The sequence below is a fragment of the Oryctolagus cuniculus genome, chromosome 18 (genome assembly GCF_051225735.1).
Source record: "Oryctolagus cuniculus isolate XC-2025 breed Fujian yellow rabbit chromosome 18, ASM5122573v1, whole genome shotgun sequence".
Classification (NCBI taxonomy): domain Eukaryota; kingdom Metazoa; phylum Chordata; class Mammalia; order Lagomorpha; family Leporidae; genus Oryctolagus; species Oryctolagus cuniculus.
Genome location: NC_142884.1, coordinates 3,281,912 through 3,291,856, shown reverse-complemented (window position 1 = coordinate 3,291,856; position 9,945 = coordinate 3,281,912). Strand labels below are relative to the sequence as shown.

Here is a 9,945-nt window from a genome sequence, read left to right as displayed (position 1 = left end):
CGGCATCCCATATGGGCGCCGGTTCTAGTCCTGGTTGCTCCTCTTCAGTCCAGCTCTCTGCTGTGGCCCGGGAGTGCAGTGGAGGATGGCCCAAGTGCTTGGGCCCTGCACCCCATGGGAGACCAGGAGAAGCACCTGGCTCCTGCCTTCGGATCAGCGCGGTGCGCTGGCTGCAGCGCGCCAGCCGTGGCAGCCATTGGAGGGTGAACCAACGGCAAAAGGAAGACCCTTCTCTCTGTCTCTCTCTCTCTCTCACTATCCACTCTGCCTGTCAAAAAACAAAACAAAATAAAACAAAACAAAAAACAAAACCAAAAAACCTTTAAGGAAGAGAAGAGGCAATTTGGAGAGGAGAGAGTTAATGACAGAGTTGTCACCGCCAGTGCCTTCATTGTCATCTCCACCCCCCCACCATCGTCATCTCCACCCCCCCACCCCATCATCATCATCTCCACCCCCACCCCCCCATCACTGTCACCCCCCCATCACCGTCACCCCCCCCCCCATCACCGTCATCGTCTCCGTTTCTCAGAGGAAGAGAACACAGTGACGTCACCGTCTTCGCCCGTGGCCGCGCAGAGGGTCCGCACCAGAGCCACGGGCACTCACCACCTTTAACCTCTGTGTCCGATCTGGGGCAGCAACAGGGGAGTTTCCACACAGGCCGCCGAGACACAGCCTTCTTGTTTGGGTGCCGCGGCCACGTTCTGGGGAGAACTTGGATTGGCGGAGGAGCTGGGACTCAAACCCAGGGACTCTGAGCTGGGACGCGGTGCCACACGCCTGCCCCAGGCTGTGGTCCTAGCGGAGGGTGTCGGCAATGAGCGGTCACCGAGATCTGGGCGAGCAAAGACTCAGGAGTCTCTTAGCTCCGAATCCTCAACAAAGCCGAGCCACACCTGCCCTCGATCGCACACAGACGGGGCTCCTGGAGAGAGCGCGTGGGCAGCCCGGCGCTCCGGCTGACACGTAGCGATGTGACCCCAGCCCGACGGCCTCCGATGCCTTTGAAAGTGGGGATGGGATGCCCCCTGCCTCAGAGAAGCAAACCAGATCTTGCAGGAAATGCCCCTGGCGGTAGGCGGTCAGGCCCTCAGCTGTCAATGAACGTTGGAGACGGAGGAGGTAACCGTGCGGTTGATACCCACAGTGGTGATGGGAGCACAGGTGCAGGAAGCTTCGCCTGGGAGTCGACCGTGAGAGCGACGTGGGCATTGGCGCTGTAACACCCAGCGCTGGTTATGCAAGCATCTCTCTGCACACCGGAGCTCCTTTACGGCTGCTGTGGAACGGGGAGGGCGCACACAGAGGGGCTTCCGGCAGAAGCCTCTAAGGGGGGGTGGTCAGAGGCTCAGGTGCTGGCAGTGGGTCCCGTTGCCGGCCTCCAGAAGCCCAAGAAGACGGCAGGTTCACAGGGTGCCTGGGGCTACGTGGGGCCCTCGGCTAGCACCACGCAAATACCCGGCAGTCAGCAGCTCCTGGCCACGCCTGGAGGAAGATCGCGCACACCTGGTGAGGGAAGCCCATGCCTCCGTCATTTCCATCACGGCTCCGTGGAGCTCTCGGCTGGCACAGCCAATGGGCCGGCCGGGAGCCTGCAGCCAATAAAAAGCAGGCGCAGCCAGGTCCTCGGTCTCTGACGAGGGTCAGCCTGGAGGAGCCGGTGCCGGCACCAGACCGGGTGAGGAGGTCTCCGTGCCCTGTCCCCTGCCTTCCGCCTTCCCCTCCCCGAGCCTCGTTAGGGTGGAAGAGAAAAGTGGCTGGGTTTGCCGACATGGTGCATCCAGCGCTTCCGCCTGGCCAAACCCCTGTGCCGGCTCTCGGCGCGAGAATGGCGCTTCTTTCTCGGGGTTGGTGGGGTCTGGTTGTGATTCGCGTAGTCTGGGGAGAAGACTTGAGCCGATCTTTGGCCAGGAGAGGTTACAAGGTGAAAGCAAGTGGAGGAAGATAAGGTTGAGGCTGGGTGACTCAGGCAGCGTTTTCCACCCGGAAATGCTAGGCTGCCCTGGTGGGGTGCTAACTACGGGTAAGCCACTTGGCCAGGTGCATTGGTTTTGCTGGGACACAGTAGTGTTTGAGAGTGAGGCAGGCTGTGCCAGCTGCCCCGTGGATGTCTTTGGGGTGTTTGGGAGTGTCCATGCGGATGGCCACCCACGTCTGGACCCTGTAGCCAGGGGGATGGCCCTGGGGAAAGCAGTAGCCTTGGAGACGGGGGCCACACCCGGGAGTCGTCTACGCAGACGAGGGAACGCTCTCCACACATAGTAAGAATCGGAATCCTGACCCGGCTGCAGCTGGAGGTGCTCGGAGAGCTGGGCTCAGTGACATCCGCCGGCCACAGAAGCACCAGCACTGTGACTGCGTGGCTAGGACGCACCTAGGACAGCCCGACTCGTGGAGGGGGAGGTCGCGTAGCCAGCGGAGGGGCTGTGCAGGGGTGTGGGGAGACTGCTATCCAACGCGTGGAGGTGGGATGACGAATACCTCCTGGGTGGAGGTGGGTGGTGGCGGCGCCCGCACAGCCGTGGGGGCCTCACGCTGCTGAACTCTGCTGTTAAAAACGGATCAGATGGCGAGCTCTGGTTCACTGCGTTTCCCCGGGACTGGGGGCGGCCTCAGCTGTCCTAACTCGAGTGTTCTCTTCCTCCTCCCTGGCAGCTGAAACCCACCTGGAGATCCTGATCTCCTGCAGCCTGGGCGCTTGGGGGGAGGGGAGGCAGAACTGGTTGGGGGTGTGGCCGCCGCTGCTGGCTGGAGCACACACTGGAGGAGCAGCGGGGTCGAGATGGTGGTGCCTTAGGGACAGCCGTGCACGGGGTGCAAGGCGCCTTGAGTTGAACCCCAGCCAATCAAACGGCTGTGTGGAGGCTGGGTAGGCAGTGGCGGCTGGGCCCGCTTTATCCCTGCTCTGGGGCCCGTGAGAGGACGTCTCCAAGGTGTCCAGAGCTTCCCCTGGCCCCTGCAGGGGGAGAGGTGGGTCTCCCCCCAGGCGGGACTTCCTGTGCACCCCATTCAACCCTGGGTCTGTGGCCCATGGGAGTGTGTATAATGGGTTGAACCAAATAGTTGCTCTGTTACTTAACTCTACTTACCAGTACTTAGGTTTTTGAAGTTAAAAATGTTACTTGAGGGGCCCGACCTGTGGCATAGTGGATAAAGCCGTCGCCTGCAGTGCCTGCATCCCATATGGGCGCCAGGTTGAGTCCTGGCTGCTCTACTTCCCATCCGGCTCTCTGCTGTGGCCTGGGAAAGCAGTAGAAGATGGCCCAAGTTCTTAGGCCCCTACACCTGTGTGGGAGACCTAGAGGAAGCTCCTGGCTTTGGATCAGCACAGCTCCGGCCATTGCAGCCAATTGGGAAGGGAATCAATGGATGGAAGGCCTCTGCTTCTCTCTCTGCCTCCCCCTCCCCCCCCATCTTGTAACTCTTAAGTTCAAATAAATCTTAAATTGTGGCGGTCACTTGGGCGTTGTGTCCATGTGCACTTGCCATCTTGGACTGGTAACCTGGAAGTAAGGTGTGGAGGTGATGGACCGGCCCCTTTGTAATGTTGACAGTGTGCCAGAAGCTCTCTAAAACCAAGTGCATTTGTATTTCAATACCCTTGTTACTCTGTTGACCCGTGCATGGTAGTGGGGATTGTATGTATTCTATAATGCATTCAAGTAGGACTGAACAGCCATTTAGACTTTCATCAGGTACATAAACTCATTTCACTTAAAGATTTGAGAGGCAGAGCTACAGAGAGGGCGGCAGAGACAGGTTGTCTTTGTGCCTGGTCACTCCACAAATGGCCAGGGCTGGGCCAGGCTGGAGCCAGGAGCTTCAGGGTCTCCCATGTGGGTGCAGGAGCCCAGGCACTCGGGCCATCCTCTACTGCTTTCCCAGGGGCATCAGCAGGGAGCGGGATCAGAAGAGGAGCAGCTGGACTCGAACTGACGCCCACATGGGATGCCGGCACCACAGGTGGAGGCTGAACCTACTATGCCACAGTGCTGGCCCCAGAACGTTCGTTCCTAAGTGAGCTACCTGCCTGAGGTATAGTTAAATTACTTATGGCTTCCTATGTTCTTGCCTCTAGTTTCTGAAGTCATGCTGGTTGGTAGAGACACTGGTACTTCTGTGTGTCTGCATCTGTACCACAGTTGATGGTTGTAGAACTTCACACGTTGCCTCATTCACTGCAAATGTAGAAATCATGTATGTACACGTGTATACTATTTTTTTTTTTTGATAGGCTGAGTGGACAGTGAGAGAGAGAGAGAGGAAGGTCTTCCTTTGCCGTTGGTTCACCCTCCAATGGCCGCCGTGGCCCGCGCACTGCGGCCGGCGCACCGCGCTGATCCGATGGCAGGAGCCAGGTACTTCTCCTGGTCTCCCATGGGATGCAGGGCCCAAGCACCTGGGCCATCCTCCACTGCACTCCCGGGCCACAGCAGAGAGCTGGCCTGGAAGAGGGGCAACCAGGACAGAATCCGGCGCCCCGACCGGGACTAGAACCCGGTGTGCTGGCGCTGAAAGGCGGAGGATTAGCCTAGTGAGCCGCAGCGCCGGCCACGTGTATACTATTTTTGACAGGCAGAGTTAGACAGTGAGAGAAAGGTCTTCCTTCCATTGGTTCATCCCCCAAATGGCCGCTATGGCCGGTGCTGTGCCAATCCGAAGCCAGGAGCCAGGTGCTTCCTCCTGGTCTCCCATGTGGGTGCAGGACCCAAGCACTTGGGCCATCCTCCACTGCCTTCCCAGGCCACAGCAGAGAGCTGGACTGGAAGAGGAGCAACCGGGGACTAGAACCCAGGGTGCCGGCGCCACAGGCGGAGAACTAGCCTAGTGAGCCGCGGTGCTGGCTAACTATCTCTTGAAGTCCAACGTAACAGAGTGAGGGACTCGTGGCAGTGGTCACAGTGTGAGGGGGAAGGCCGTGTTCCTACAGACTCACAGGACTTTTTTCTTTTGTAACTGAGCTTAAAAAAAAAAAAAAAGGGCTGCTTCTCGGTGGGGTGGACGAAGGCTCCCGGGCCCCTCCCAGAGCGGGCAGTGCCCTTCTGACGGCTCGTTTGAGGAATGTACGAAGCCACAGTTGCAGTTGACTGAACCGCTACTGGAATTTGAAAACTTGACTCTCTCCTTTTTTTTTTTTTTAAATACTTGCCCCTCTTAGGGAAGCCGTGTGCCAAAGAACCAGTGTCATGACCCCCCCTGCTGAGCTGCTGTCGCATTGTCGCAGATCCCAGCTACTCTGTGGGTTTTGTGAAGCTGTGTGTGAAGTCTCTACCTCACTGTAGTATATGCGGGCCAGACTGCACTCGCCTACAGATGCGTGGAGTACGCTGTGGTGTAGTTTTTTTGGCACATAATAAACACGTTGCAGCAGAAAAAAAAAAAAAAAAAAACCACGCGAGTTTCATACTCGGGCTCCACTAGTTAGAGTGCATGTTGTCTCTCTGCATCTGGCTTACTGCACCTGGTGTAATGACCTCTGGTTGCATCCATTTCCTTTGCAAGTGTTGGGATTGCTTTCTCGTGGCTGAGTGATGCTGCATTGTGTCTATATACCACACTTTTCCAGTCATCAGATGATGGACATCTAGGTTGATTCCATATTAACTGTCAATTGAGCTGCTGCAAACATGGGAGTGCAAGGTAAGTCTTTCATGGACCGATTTCATTCCCTTGGGATGTGTTCCTAGGAGTAGGATAGCGGGCTCATATAATTTCTTTGGAGAAATCTCTAGTGTGTTCTGTAATGCTTGTAGCAGTTGGCATGTCCACCAGCAGTGTATCCGGGTGCCTTCCCCTCCACAACCGCACCAGCATGGGATTGAGTTTCTGAACAGTAGCCAGTGAATGGACGGAGGTACCACATTGTGAGTCTTACCTGAATTTCCCTGGTGTCCGGTCATCCTGAGCATCTTTGCATTGGTCTGTTGGCCGTTTGTATCCCATCTATTTTCTTTTTAAAAACTGGTTTATTTGAAAGGAGTGTAGGGACAGAGAGAGGTCTTCCATCCACTGGGTCACTCCCCAGATGGCTGCAATGGCTGGAGCTGCGCCGATCTGAAGCCAGGAGCTTCCTCTGGGTCTCCATGTGGGTGCAGGGACCCAAGTACTTGGGCCATCTTCTACTCTTTCCCAGGCCTCAGCAGAGAGCTGGATCGGAAGAGGAGCAGCCAGGACTGAACTGGTGCCCACAGGGGATGCTTCAGGCCAGGGCTTTAACCTGCTGCGCTATAGCACCAGCCCCCGTACCCCATCTTTTGAAAAGTGCCTGTCTGTATCCTTTGCCCATTGCTTAACTAGATGGTTGTGTTTCTTGCTCTTTCTAGTTTCTGGATATTAACCCTTTATTAGCTGCCTAGTTAACATTTCCTCTGCTCTGTTGGACTCTGGTTTCTTCAGATTTCTTGGAGGCAGATCGTATGGGTCTGCTGGACCCAGGGACTCCGCCTGGTGCGGGAGCCCCGTCCCTCAGTCCTCTCTGCCTCCCGGCACCTGCGTGGGCGGGAGCAGAGCTGGGTGTGGGGTGAATGCCAGATTCCCTCTCAGCTGGTGTTGTCACCAACACAGGGTCGAGTGTAGGAAATGCCCTACGTTAGGAGCACACAGACCTCATTAGTAGAGAATTCCTGTTTACAAAATAAGTGTGCAAACATAGAAGTACCACTTGTACATTACCCAAGTGACTTTTTTTTTTTTAACCAATGTCTTTACTGTGGTAAAATAACCCATGAAACTTGTACCTTTAAAGCCAATTTTTTTTTTGACAGGCAGAGTGGACAGTGAGAGAGACAGAGAGAAAGGTCTTCCTTTGCCATTGGTTCACCCTCCAATGGCCGCCGCAGCCAGCGTGCTGTGGCCGGCGCACCGCGCTGATCCGATGGCAGGAGCCAGGTGCTTCTCCTGGTCTCCCATGGGGTGCAGGGCCCAAGCACCTGGGCCATCCTCCACTGCACTCCCTGGCCACAGCAGAGAGCTGGCCTGGAAGAGGGGCAACCGGGACAGAATCCGGCGCCCTGACCGGGACTAGAACGCGGTGTGCCGGCGCGGCAAGGCGGAGGATTAGCCTAGTGAGCCGCGGCGCTGGCTAGAGCCAATTTTAAGTATACAGTTGAGTGGTTATAAAACATTTGTCAGGTGTGATTATCACTGCTCTCGCCAGAGCTTTCTCGGGCTGAACAGGAACTCGCTGTATCCCCTGTCCCAGCCCCTGGCCACCCCCGTAGTGCTATGGGTATTGATGGTTTTGACTAAGAGCCTTATGTAACAATACCTGCCTTATAAAATACTTGAAATGCAGAGTGGTATAGAGGAGCAGGGGGGTGGGTGTCTGATCTGCTAGCCTCCTACAGAGCTGCAGCAGCCGGCACTGGGCCAGGCCAGAGCCGGGAGCCTGGGACTCCATCCCGGTCCCCACAGCGGTGGCGGGGCCCACGTGCCTGGGTCATGTTCCGCTGCTTTCCCAGGCCCGCTGGCAGGGAGCTGGATTGGCAGTGGAGCTTCTGAGACTTGAGCTGGTGATGCCAGTATCCTAGGCAGCTTAAATGACTGGGCCCCCCTCCCAGCTCTGTGGCAGGCCAATCTCGCTGGGCACAACGTCGTCCTTGTAGGTTTGTGTTGCAGCACGTGTGAAGTGGAAATGCTCACGTTGGAGTGAGCACACGTCACACATGGGTCGCGCTGTCTGGACGGGCTGGGTGGCTGCCGGGCTACAGATGCTGCCCGGTGTCCAAGTGCTTCCCTGAGAACCCGCTTAGAGGTGTGTGTGTGTGCAATGCCAAGGGCAAAGGTTAGAGATTATTGAATTTTTATTCTAGTTTTAGAATGGTCATCTGCTGGCTCCCCACATAGCTGCAATGGCCGGAGCTGAGACAATCAAGAGCCAGGAGCTTCTCCAGGTCTCCTATGCGGGTGCAGGGGTCCAAGCACTTGGGCCATCTTCCACTGCTTTCCCAGGCCATAGCAGAGAGCTGGATCAGAAGAGGAGCAGCCGGGATTAGAACCAGCGCCCACATGGGATGTTGATGTTGCAGGCCAGGGCTTAACCCTTTAGGCCACAGTGCCAGCCGCTCACCCATTTGTGGACTAGCTCATTGGCTTTGTTGAGTTTCTTGAACTCCTGATGCATCCTGGATGGTAATCCTTTATAAGATGCATAGTTTACATATTTCTCCCACCCTATTGGTTGCCTCTTCACTTTGTGAGTGTTTGCAGAAGATTTTTAGCTTTTTTCTAAGATTTATTTTGAGAGGCAGAGTTAGAGACAGACCTTCCTTCTGCTGGTTCACTCCCCAAGAGACTGCAGTGGGTGGAGCTAGGCTGGAATTAAGCCAGGAGCTTCGTCTGGGTCTTCCCCATGGGTACAGAGACCCGAGAACTTGCCATTTTTCTACTGCTTTCCCAGGTATATCAGCAGGAACCTGGATAGAAGGGGAGCAGCTGGGAATTGGACTGGCACCCATATGAGGTGCCAATGTCGGGCAGCGTCTTAACCCACTACACCATAGTGCCAGCCCATTCTTAGCTTCATGTAATCCCATTTGTCTTTGCTTTGATTGCCTGTGCTTCTGGGGTCTTTCCCAAGAGGTCTTTGTCTATGTCAGTGTCTTGTGGAGTTTGCCCAGTTCTAGTAGTTTGTTATCAAGTCATAGGTTGAAATAGGATCTAAATAAATTGAAAGGTGATTCTTAAATTTATTTGAAAGGCAGAGATATGGAGAAAGAGCAAGATTTTCTATCTGCTGGTTCACTCCCCAAATGGCCACAGTAGCCAGGGCTGGGTCAGGCCCAAGCCAAGATCCAGGAGCTTTATCCGGGTCTCCCACATGGGTGCAGGGACCCAAGTACTTGGGCCATCTTCTATTGCTGTCTCGGGCACATTAGCAGGGAGCTGGATTGGAAGTAGAGCAGCCAGGACTTGAACTGGTGCCCATACGGGATGCTGGCACTGCAGATGGAGGCTTAAAATTGAATGCCACAGTGCCAGCCCCCAGAGTTCTTGTATAAAATGCAAGGTAGGGGTGGTCCTCCACACTGCTGCATGTGGAGACCAAGATTCCCAGCACCATTTATTGGAGACTGTCCATCCTCCAGGGATTGGATTGTTAAAGCTTGCCAAAGGTTAGTTGGTTGTGGATGGGTGGGTTAACTTCCAGGGTTTCTATTGTTCCGTTAATCTACATGTTTGTTTGTGCCAGTACCAGGCTGTTTTTTTTTTTTTTTTTTTTTATTTCTTAACAGGCAGAGTGGACAGTGAGAGACAGAAAGGTCTTCCATTTGCCATTGGTTCACCCTCCAATGGCTGCTGCGGCCGGCACACCGCGCTGATCCGAAGGCAGGAGCCAGGTACTTCTCCTGGTCTCCCATGGGGTGCAGGGCCCAAGCACTTGGGCCATCCTCCACTGCACTCCCTGGCCACAGCAGAGAGCTGGCCTGGAAGAGGGGCAACGGGACAGAATCTGGCACCCCGACCGGGACTAGAACCCGGGGTGCCGGCGCTGCAAGGCGGAGGATTAGCCTAGTGAGCCGCGGTGCCAGCCAGGCTGTTTTGATTATAACTGCCCTATAGTATGTCTTAATCTAGTATTGTGATACCTCTGGCTTAGTTTTTGTTTAGGATTGCTCTAGTTACTTGGGGTCCTTGTGTTCCCATATGAATTTGAGCATCACTTTTTTCCCCCTAGATCTCTGAAGAATGTAATTGGCATTTTGATTGGGATTATGTTGACTCTGTAAGTTGCTTTGGGTAGTTTGGACATGGATTCTTCTAATCCACAACATGAAAGATCCCATGCTTGTGTATCCTTTCATTGTTTCATAATTTTAACTGTGGAGATCTTCCATATCCTGGATTAAACCTAGTCCAACGTACTTAAATGTTCAAGCAGCTACTGTGAATGGGACTGATCTTACAAGGTCTTCCTTACCCATGGCATTGTCTATGTCTGCA

The 9,945-nt window shown here is 54.9% G+C and overlaps 1 protein-coding gene across 6 annotated transcripts in view; it reads left to right on the top strand.

The window, feature by feature from the left end:
• Positions 1–990: 990 nt before the first annotated feature.
• Positions 991–9,945, top strand: part of LOC100348957 (NACHT, LRR and PYD domains-containing protein 9) — a 53,139-nt gene continuing 44,184 nt past the window's right edge. For 4 of the 6 annotated variants that reach the window (XM_070062785.2, XM_089319781.1, XM_089319783.1 and 1 more), the window contains exon 1: positions 1,526–1,681. The gene's annotated coding sequence lies outside the window, so the exon portion shown is untranslated. Of the gene's footprint in view, positions 1,126–1,525; positions 1,682–9,945 lie in introns of those variants that run through there. The other 2 variants (XM_089319780.1, XM_089319784.1) reach the window with 2 other exon arrangements.